Here is an 8,552-nt window from a genome sequence, read left to right on the forward strand (position 1 = left end):
AAACATGAAATCGTACATATTTTAACTAAAAAATATTTTTCTTTAAATAAAAAAATTTCGAACAAACACTTAAATTTTCAATTCGAAAATATGCACTCGCAAGCAAAATTTATTTTTAAACCAAATATAGTTTGAATTTTCAACAAAACAATTGAATTTTCAACTGAAAAAGCTACATTTTTAACGAAAAATGGAATAGTTACATTATCTTTTAAAAAATTAATTTTGAATTAAAAAAAAAAGCGATTTTTTAATTAAAAAGTTACATTTTCCAACAATCATATTGTTGAATTAAAAAAAAAATAGTTTTCAACTGAATATAATTTGAATATTTAACCTAACAAAACAAATTTCCAGCAAAAATATTGAACTTTCAACCAAAAAAAGATCAATTTTCAAACTAGAAATTGAATAGTAAAATTGTCAGTTAAAAAAATCAATTTTGAACTAAGAAAAAAATTTTTGAATTCAAAGTTAAATTTTCACCAAAAATCGAATAGTTAATTTTTCATTTAAGAAACATTTCCATAAAATAGTAGTTCAATCAGAGATGAATCCCCAATAAAAAAAATAAGACTTTCAAAAAATAGTTCAGCTTTCAACTCAATAGTGCGATTTTCAACAAAAAAATTTGAATTTTCAACAAAAAATGAAATAGTTCTTATTTTTTCGACGAAAAATTCCGAACAAACGCTTGAATATTCAACAAAACAATTTAATTTTCAGATAAAAAAAGCTAAATTTGTAACAAAAAATGGAATAGTTACATTCTTAGTTAAAAAATTAATTTTGAACAAAAAAAACTAATTATTAACTAAAAGGTTAAATTTTCAAACAAAAAATGGAACAGTTAACTTTTAAGTTTAAAAAAAAAATATTGAAACAAAAAGTTCAACTTTAACCAGATTTGAATCTTCAAACAAACGAATTTTTAAAAAAGCAGTTCAGCTTTCAACCCAGTGTGGGAATTTTCAACTAAAAAAAAGAGGAATTTTCCACAACAAATGTAATAGTTCATATTTTAACCAACAACAAATTTTTTTAAACAAAAAGTAGTAAAATTCAACAAGAAAATAACTATATTTTTAACAAAATAATTGAATTTTCAATAAAAAATTAGTTTTTAACCTAATATAATATGAATGTTATACCTAAAAAGACAAATCTTCAACAAACATGTGGATTTTTTACCTAACAAAGATAATTTTGCAACAAAAATTAGAAAAGTAGAATTTGCAGTATAAAAATTAATTTTGAACTAAAAAAAAGAGATTTTTTAATTAATAAATTAAATTTTTAATCAAAAAAATTTAAGTTTCCACCAAAAATGAAATAGTTCATATTTTAACTAAAAAAGATTTAAAAAAATAAAAAACAGTCGAATTCGGCAAAAACATTTCTAACAAAGAAGCGCAATTTCAACCATATTGTTAAATTTTCAAGAGAAAAAAAATGTTCGACAAAACACTTGAATTTTTAATCCGAAATGATGAACTTTCACCAAAAATTTAGTTTTAAACCAAGTGTAATTTAAATTTTCAACAAGACAATTGAATTTTAAACTAAAAGCTCAAATATTAACAAAAAAAGGAAGTTAAATTCTCAGTTCATAAATTAATTTTGAACTAAAAAAAAAACTAATTTTTAATTAAAAAGTTAAATTTTCCACAAAAAATGGAACAGTTAATTTTTAAGTTTTAAAAATATATAAATTTGAATCTAATCAAAAACACGAATTATTAGTTAAATTAAAAAAGAAATTTTCAACAAAGAAAATATTTTAACAATTTTGAATTTTTAACAAAAATTTAGTATTCAGCCTAATGTAATTGGAATGTTTTACCTAAAAAGAGAAGTTATTTTGAAAAAAATAATTTTGAACTAAAAAAAAAACAATTTATAATCGAAAAAATGAATTTTTAACCAAAAATGGAACAGTTAAATTTCTGATTAAACAAATTTCAACAATATAGTTCAATCTTTAACCAGATTTGAATCTTCAGCCAAAAACACGAATTTTTACAAATTAGTTCAACTTCCAACCCAGTAGTGGAATTTTCAACAACAAAATATGAATTTTCAAGAAAAAATGTAGAAGTTTATATTTAAACTAAAAAAGATTTTTTTAACGAAAAAGACGAATTTTTCACAAAACAGTTGAATTTTGAACTAAAAAATCAATTGTCAACCAGCACAAATGTACTAGTTAATTTCTCACTTTAAAAAATTTATTAGGAACTAAAAAATGCATTTTTGATTAAAAAGTTAAATTTTCAACCGAAAGTCGAATAGTAAACTTTTCAGCTAAAAGAAATATTTTCCTCAAAGCTTTCAACCCAGATTGTTGAATCTTCAACAAAAATTTAGTTTTCAATTAAATATAGTTTAAATTTGTAATCCAATGAACGAATTTTCAACAAAACAGTTGAATTTTCAACTAGTGAAGATTAATTTTTAACAAAAAATGAAATAGTTAGATTTTAAGTCAAAAACTTAATTTTAAATTAAAAAACAAATTTTTAATTAAAAGTTACATTTTTCATCTGAAAAAATGTAGTTTTCAACCAGATGTTTTTCGAATTTTTACAGAAAAAAAAATAATAATGTTGAGCAAAATAGGTCAATCTTTAACTAGAGATGATTTTTTTTTTAAATTAGAATTTTTAAACAAGCAGTTCAGCTTTCAACCCGGTAGTGGAATTTTCAACCAAAAGAAATGAATTCTTACAAAAAATGTAATTGTTCATATTTTAACAAAAAAAAAAAAATATATTTTTTTATTTAAGTAAAAAATAATCTAATACAACACAAACAAAATTTCAAAAAAAAAGAATGGAATTTTTAATAAAAAAAGAATTACAACAAATTTCAACCATATTATTATTTTGAACGAAAATGTAGTTTGCAACGAAAAGTGGTTTTGAATTCTTCACCCAAAGACAGATTTTCAACAAAATAGTGGGATTTCAAACTAAAAAAAAAAATCTATTTTCAACAAAAAAGGTATATTTAAATTATTAGTTTGAAAAACACGACTTTTTTACAAAAATATTTCAGCTTTTAACCCAGTACTGGAATTGTCAACAAAAAATATGAATTTCCAACAAAAAATGAAATAGTTCACTTTTGAACTAAAAAATATTTTTAAATGAAAATAAAAAACAGTTAAATTCGACAAAAAATTTTATAATGAAGGAACAAAATTTTCAGTTCAAACAATATTGTTGAATCTTCAGACAAGAAAAAATAGAATTTTCTACAAAATACTTGAAATTTTAATCCGAAAATATGAATTTAAAAAAAAGTATAGTTTGAATTTTAAAACAAAAATACTACTTTTCAACAAAACATCTGACTAATCAACTAAAAAAGATTTTTTTTCAAACTTTTCAGTAAAAAAAAAAACATTTTCACAAAATAGTTCAACTTTCAAACTATTAATGATATTTTCAAACATAAAAATATGATATTCCAACAAAAAATGAAATAGTAGTTCTTTTTTTTAACTGAAAAAGATTTTTTTAAACATTCGAATTCGAAAAAAGAAGAAAAAAAAACAATTTCTAACAAAGAAACAAATGTTCAACCATATTTTTGAATTTTCATGCGAAAAAAAAGAATTTTCTACAAAACATTTGAATTTTTAATCCGAAAATATGAATTTTCAACAAAATATGGTTTGAATTTTAACCCAAAAAGACTAATTTTCAACCAGAGATGAATCCTCAACTAAAAACAAGAATTTTCAACAAATTGGTTCAACCAGGGAGTGGAATTTTTCAGAAAAAATGTATTATTTTATATTTTAGCGCAAAACTTTATTTTGAAATAACAAAGACCATTTTTAACCAAAAATGAAAGTTCAATTTTTGGTTAAAAAGGTGAATTTTGAACTAAAAAACTGAAATTTTAATTAAAAAGTTAAATTTTCGACAAAAAATGAATTAATTAATTTTTCAATAATAAATTGCAACACAGTAGTTCAATCTTTAAACCGAGATAAATTTTCAACCAAATGTACGAATTTTTGACAAAGTAATTCAGCTTTCAACCTAGAGTGGAATTTTCAACCTAAAAGGAAAACAAATTTTAACGATATTATGGAATTTTCAAGCGAAAAAATGAGCTGTTAACGAAATTTTTATTTACTACCAAATATTTCAACAAATTTAGGAAAAAATATTTCAACTTCGAAGCAAGTAGTGAAATTTTCAACCAAAGAAGATTTAAAAAACAGTCGAATTCAGCAGAAAAAGTTAAATTTTCAAAAAAAGAGTTGAAGTTTCAAGCAAAAAAACTAATTTTTAATCCAAAAATTGTCAAAAAAAATTTAATTTTTAACACAATCAATTCAATTTTAAAAAACAAAGGCACATTTTATTCCAAGAATTCCAACCAAAAACAAACAAAACAAAATATTTTTTGTTTTTACTCAAAAACAGTCGAATTCAACAAAAGAGTTGAATTTCTAAGCGAAAAGGAAAACAATTTTCCACAAAACACTCGATTTTTTAGTCTAAAAATATAAATTTTAACAAATATATCTGGATTCAAGTAAAGTTTATTTGAATTTAAGGGAAGATATTATTAAGTTCTGAAATTCAGACACTGATCTCCATAAAGCCAGACAATTTCTTGCTGAATTTCAATTCATACAATTTTTATTATTTTTACATTATTTCATAGTAATTAATTATTCTTTTTTATTGTACTAAAACTAAATCGCCGATATTTGCAAAGTATAATTTTCCTATAGGAAGTAAAATAAATGAAATGGTTATAAAGTACAAAAAATAAATTTCCCGTTATCTTTGAATAAGAAATTCGATACATATTTCCTTTTAATGTCTCTTATATTTAAAATAAATTACTTACAGAAAATATAAAATCTTGTAATTTTTTTGTTTACAATTAATTATATATATAATACTTCACAATGTCGGAATTTTTACAAAGTCAATTTTGAACACTACTTGTTATAAAACTTTTTCAAAGATCAATTGATTCCTTAAAAATAACAAATATTCTTCCTATTCCACAAAACGACGAAAAAACGTTTGTATCCATAAAAAAGTTTTTATTTAATAGATTCAAGTTAATAGTTTCTAATTGCCTAGATTTTTTTTTTTTAATTAGAGAACATCAATGCATCATGCTTATTTTAAACAGACTGCGAATTAAGAGTATTTAGTAGTTATTTTTGAAAATATAACTTCTCCATTTAAAATAGAATAATAATAAATAATAATCTCTTCTGTCATAATTTTAGAAACCCAATTGAAACGAAATTGAAAAATCTTTTTCAAAGATTCCTGTCTTTTTGTCATCTATTTAAACCAATTAAATTTTATATTGCGATAGGTCGAAAAACACGATTTCCTGAAACTCAAAAAGCAAAACTAGAAAATAGTTTCCAGTTTTCTATAGGCCACAAAATTATTGCGAATTTGTTATAATTGCAGTTTTTGTTAGTGAAAAGTAATATAAAACTAAAAATTGGAAACGAAATTGTTGTTGAAGTTACAATGATTTTAAACTGCACAAAACAAATTTTTTTATTCAGTTAATTGCACATTAAAAAAAAATTGAATAAAACCATTTTTTATAACAGAATCACGGCATGCTTTTTTGGTTCCAGTTGAAGAAATTTGAGGCTCTGCATTTTTAATTTTATTTTGAAAAATGTACAATCTCCAAATCTCCAAAAAAACGTGTAAAAAAAACGTGTGCACACTTTCAAATAATCAGGATGGCGATTCGGCGGACGATTTCAAATTCCAGGTTTTTTTAAAACAAAAAATAACGGATTTTTAAGGAAATAGTTCAGTTTTCAACATAACTGATGAATTTTAAACTAAAATGATGAATCTTCAACTGGAATAGTTAAATTTAAAAAAAAATTGAATTTTTAACTAAAACGATGAATCTTCAACTGAAATAGTTGAATTTTAATAGCAGCAAATTAATGTTGAATAAAAAAAGATCAATTGTCAACCAAAACCTAAATAATTAAATTTTTAGTGAAAAAGTGAATGTTCAACCAAAGAGATGATTTTTTATTTAAATTATGGAATATTCAACTGGAATAATAGTTACATTTACAGTTTGAAAACAAAATAATTTTAAACTAAAGAATAAACAAATTTTTAATAAAAAAGTTAAATATTCGGCAAGAAAAATTCCTTTTCACTCAAAGAAAAAAAATAAGTTTTAAGTAAAATATTTCATGTTTCAACTATAGAAATGAATGTTTTATTAAAATGATAAATCTTCAACCAAAAAACTTAATTTTTAACAAAAGAAATTTACTTTTAACGAAGTAATTTTATTTTCAACTAAAATTATAAATATTTAACTGAAATACTTGAATTTTTAACTGAAAATGAGAATTTTTAACTGAAAATGAGAATTTTTAAACAAGAAGAATAGCTGGCAAACAAAAATTATACTTTTCAATTAAAAAAAAAAATTGTCATCAAAATTCATGAATTTTGAACAAAACAAGATAAATTTTCAACCACAATATTTGAATTTTATACCAAAAAGATGAATTTCAACCACAAAGATAAATTTTATACAGAAAAGGCCAATTTTTCAAAAAGTTCATAAATGTTCAAACTATAGTTTAATTTCTAAATAAAAAATATAAATTTTCAACCAAATAGGTGAATTTTCAAAAAAAGATAAATTTTCAAACAAAATTAGGATGGGTAGGTTTTTGGTTAAAAATCTAATTCTCAACGAAAAAAAAAATTAAGCAAAAAAGTAGTTTAAATTTGTACTGAAGTGAATAAATTTTCAGTTAAAAAATTGATTTGCAACAGAAGTGGTTACATTTTTAAAACGAAAAGAATTTCCAATTAAATCGATGAATCTTCAAACAAAAAATAATTTGTAACAAATTAGTTGAACTTTCCATCAAGTAATTTTAATGTCAACCTTAAATTATGAATTTTTAAGTGAAATGATAAATATTTAACTGGAATACTTGAATTTTTAACCTAAAAGAAGAATTTTTAAACAGAAAGATTAACTTGCAAAAAAAAGATCATTTTCTAGAAAAAAATAGATTTTTTTAACAAAATCTGTGAATTATGAACGAAAAAAATAAATTTTAAATTAAAAAAAGACAACATTTAATTCGTAATTGTTAAATTCAGAATTTAAAAAGCTCCATTTCCAACAAAAAATGGAATAGTTAAAATTTCAGTTGAAGAAATTAATTTTCAACCAAACTGATGAATTTTGAATTTAAATGATGAATCTTCAACTGGAATATTTGAATTTCAAACCAAAAAGATGAATTTCCAACCATAAAGATACATTTTCTACAAAAAGGCTAATTTTTCACAAAGTTCATAAATTTTCAAACTATTTTAATTTCTAAATAAAAAATATAAATTTTCAACCAGAGTTGAATTTTCATCTAAAAAAAATCAACAAAAAATAGGATGGTTAAATTTTCTATTAAAATTTTTCGTTAAAAAATTGATTTGCAACAGAAGTAGTTACATTTTTAACCAAGATGAATCTTCAATTAAAACGATAAATCCTCAACCAACAAAATAGTTGAACTTTCAGCCAAGTAATTTTATGTCTAACCCAAAATTATGAATTTTTAGGTAAAATGGTAAATATTGAAGTCAAATAGTTGAATTTATAATCCAGAAAATGAACTTGCAAAGAAAAAGATAATATTCTACAAATAATCGATTTTTAAAATAAATATGTGGACTTACAATGAAATCAATGAATTTTAAATTAAAAAAGACAAAATTTTAATCTTAATTCTTGAATTCGGTATCAAAAAAGATCAATTTTTAACCAAAAATGGAATATTTAAAATTCCGGTTAAAGGAATTAATTTTCAACCAAACTGATGAATTTTCAATTGGAATATTTGAATTTCATACCAAAAAGGATGAATTTCCAAACATAAAGATAAATTTTCTATAAAAAAAGCTCAATTTTTTACAAAGTTTATAAATTTTCAAACTATTTTAATTTCTGAATAAAAAATATCAATGTTTAACCGAATATTTGAATTTTATCTATACAGTTTTTGGTAGCGAACAATAATATAAAAGTATAAATCCAAAAATATTTTTAAAAATGTTTCATACAAGTTGAAATTTTTTCACTTAAAACTTCATTAATTTAAACCCAAGAAATATACAATTATATTGACAGTACTGCATTTTAAATAAAAAATTTAATTTGCAATTAACCAAATAAAAAAAGTTGTTTTCTGCACATTTTCAAAATAATTCTAACATTAACCATTTTTTTGTAATTTCTAATTTCATATTATTTTCTTACTAACGAAAACTGTTCTTACAAACAAATTCGCCATAATTTGTTGGCCCACAGAAATTTCATTAAAAAAACTGAAACTTTGAAAATCATACTCAACCACAATATATTGACCAATTTCCAATTTTTCTTTTTCCAGCTCTTCAATTGGGAATGGTGGTCTACCATTATGCCACATGGTGTCGAAAAATGGAATGAGAAAGAGTAGGTACAATTTTAAACATGTATTCAAAATTTTG

The sequence above is a fragment of the Belonocnema kinseyi genome, chromosome 8 (assembly GCF_010883055.1).
Source record: "Belonocnema kinseyi isolate 2016_QV_RU_SX_M_011 chromosome 8, B_treatae_v1, whole genome shotgun sequence".
Taxonomy (NCBI): domain Eukaryota; kingdom Metazoa; phylum Arthropoda; class Insecta; order Hymenoptera; family Cynipidae; genus Belonocnema; species Belonocnema kinseyi.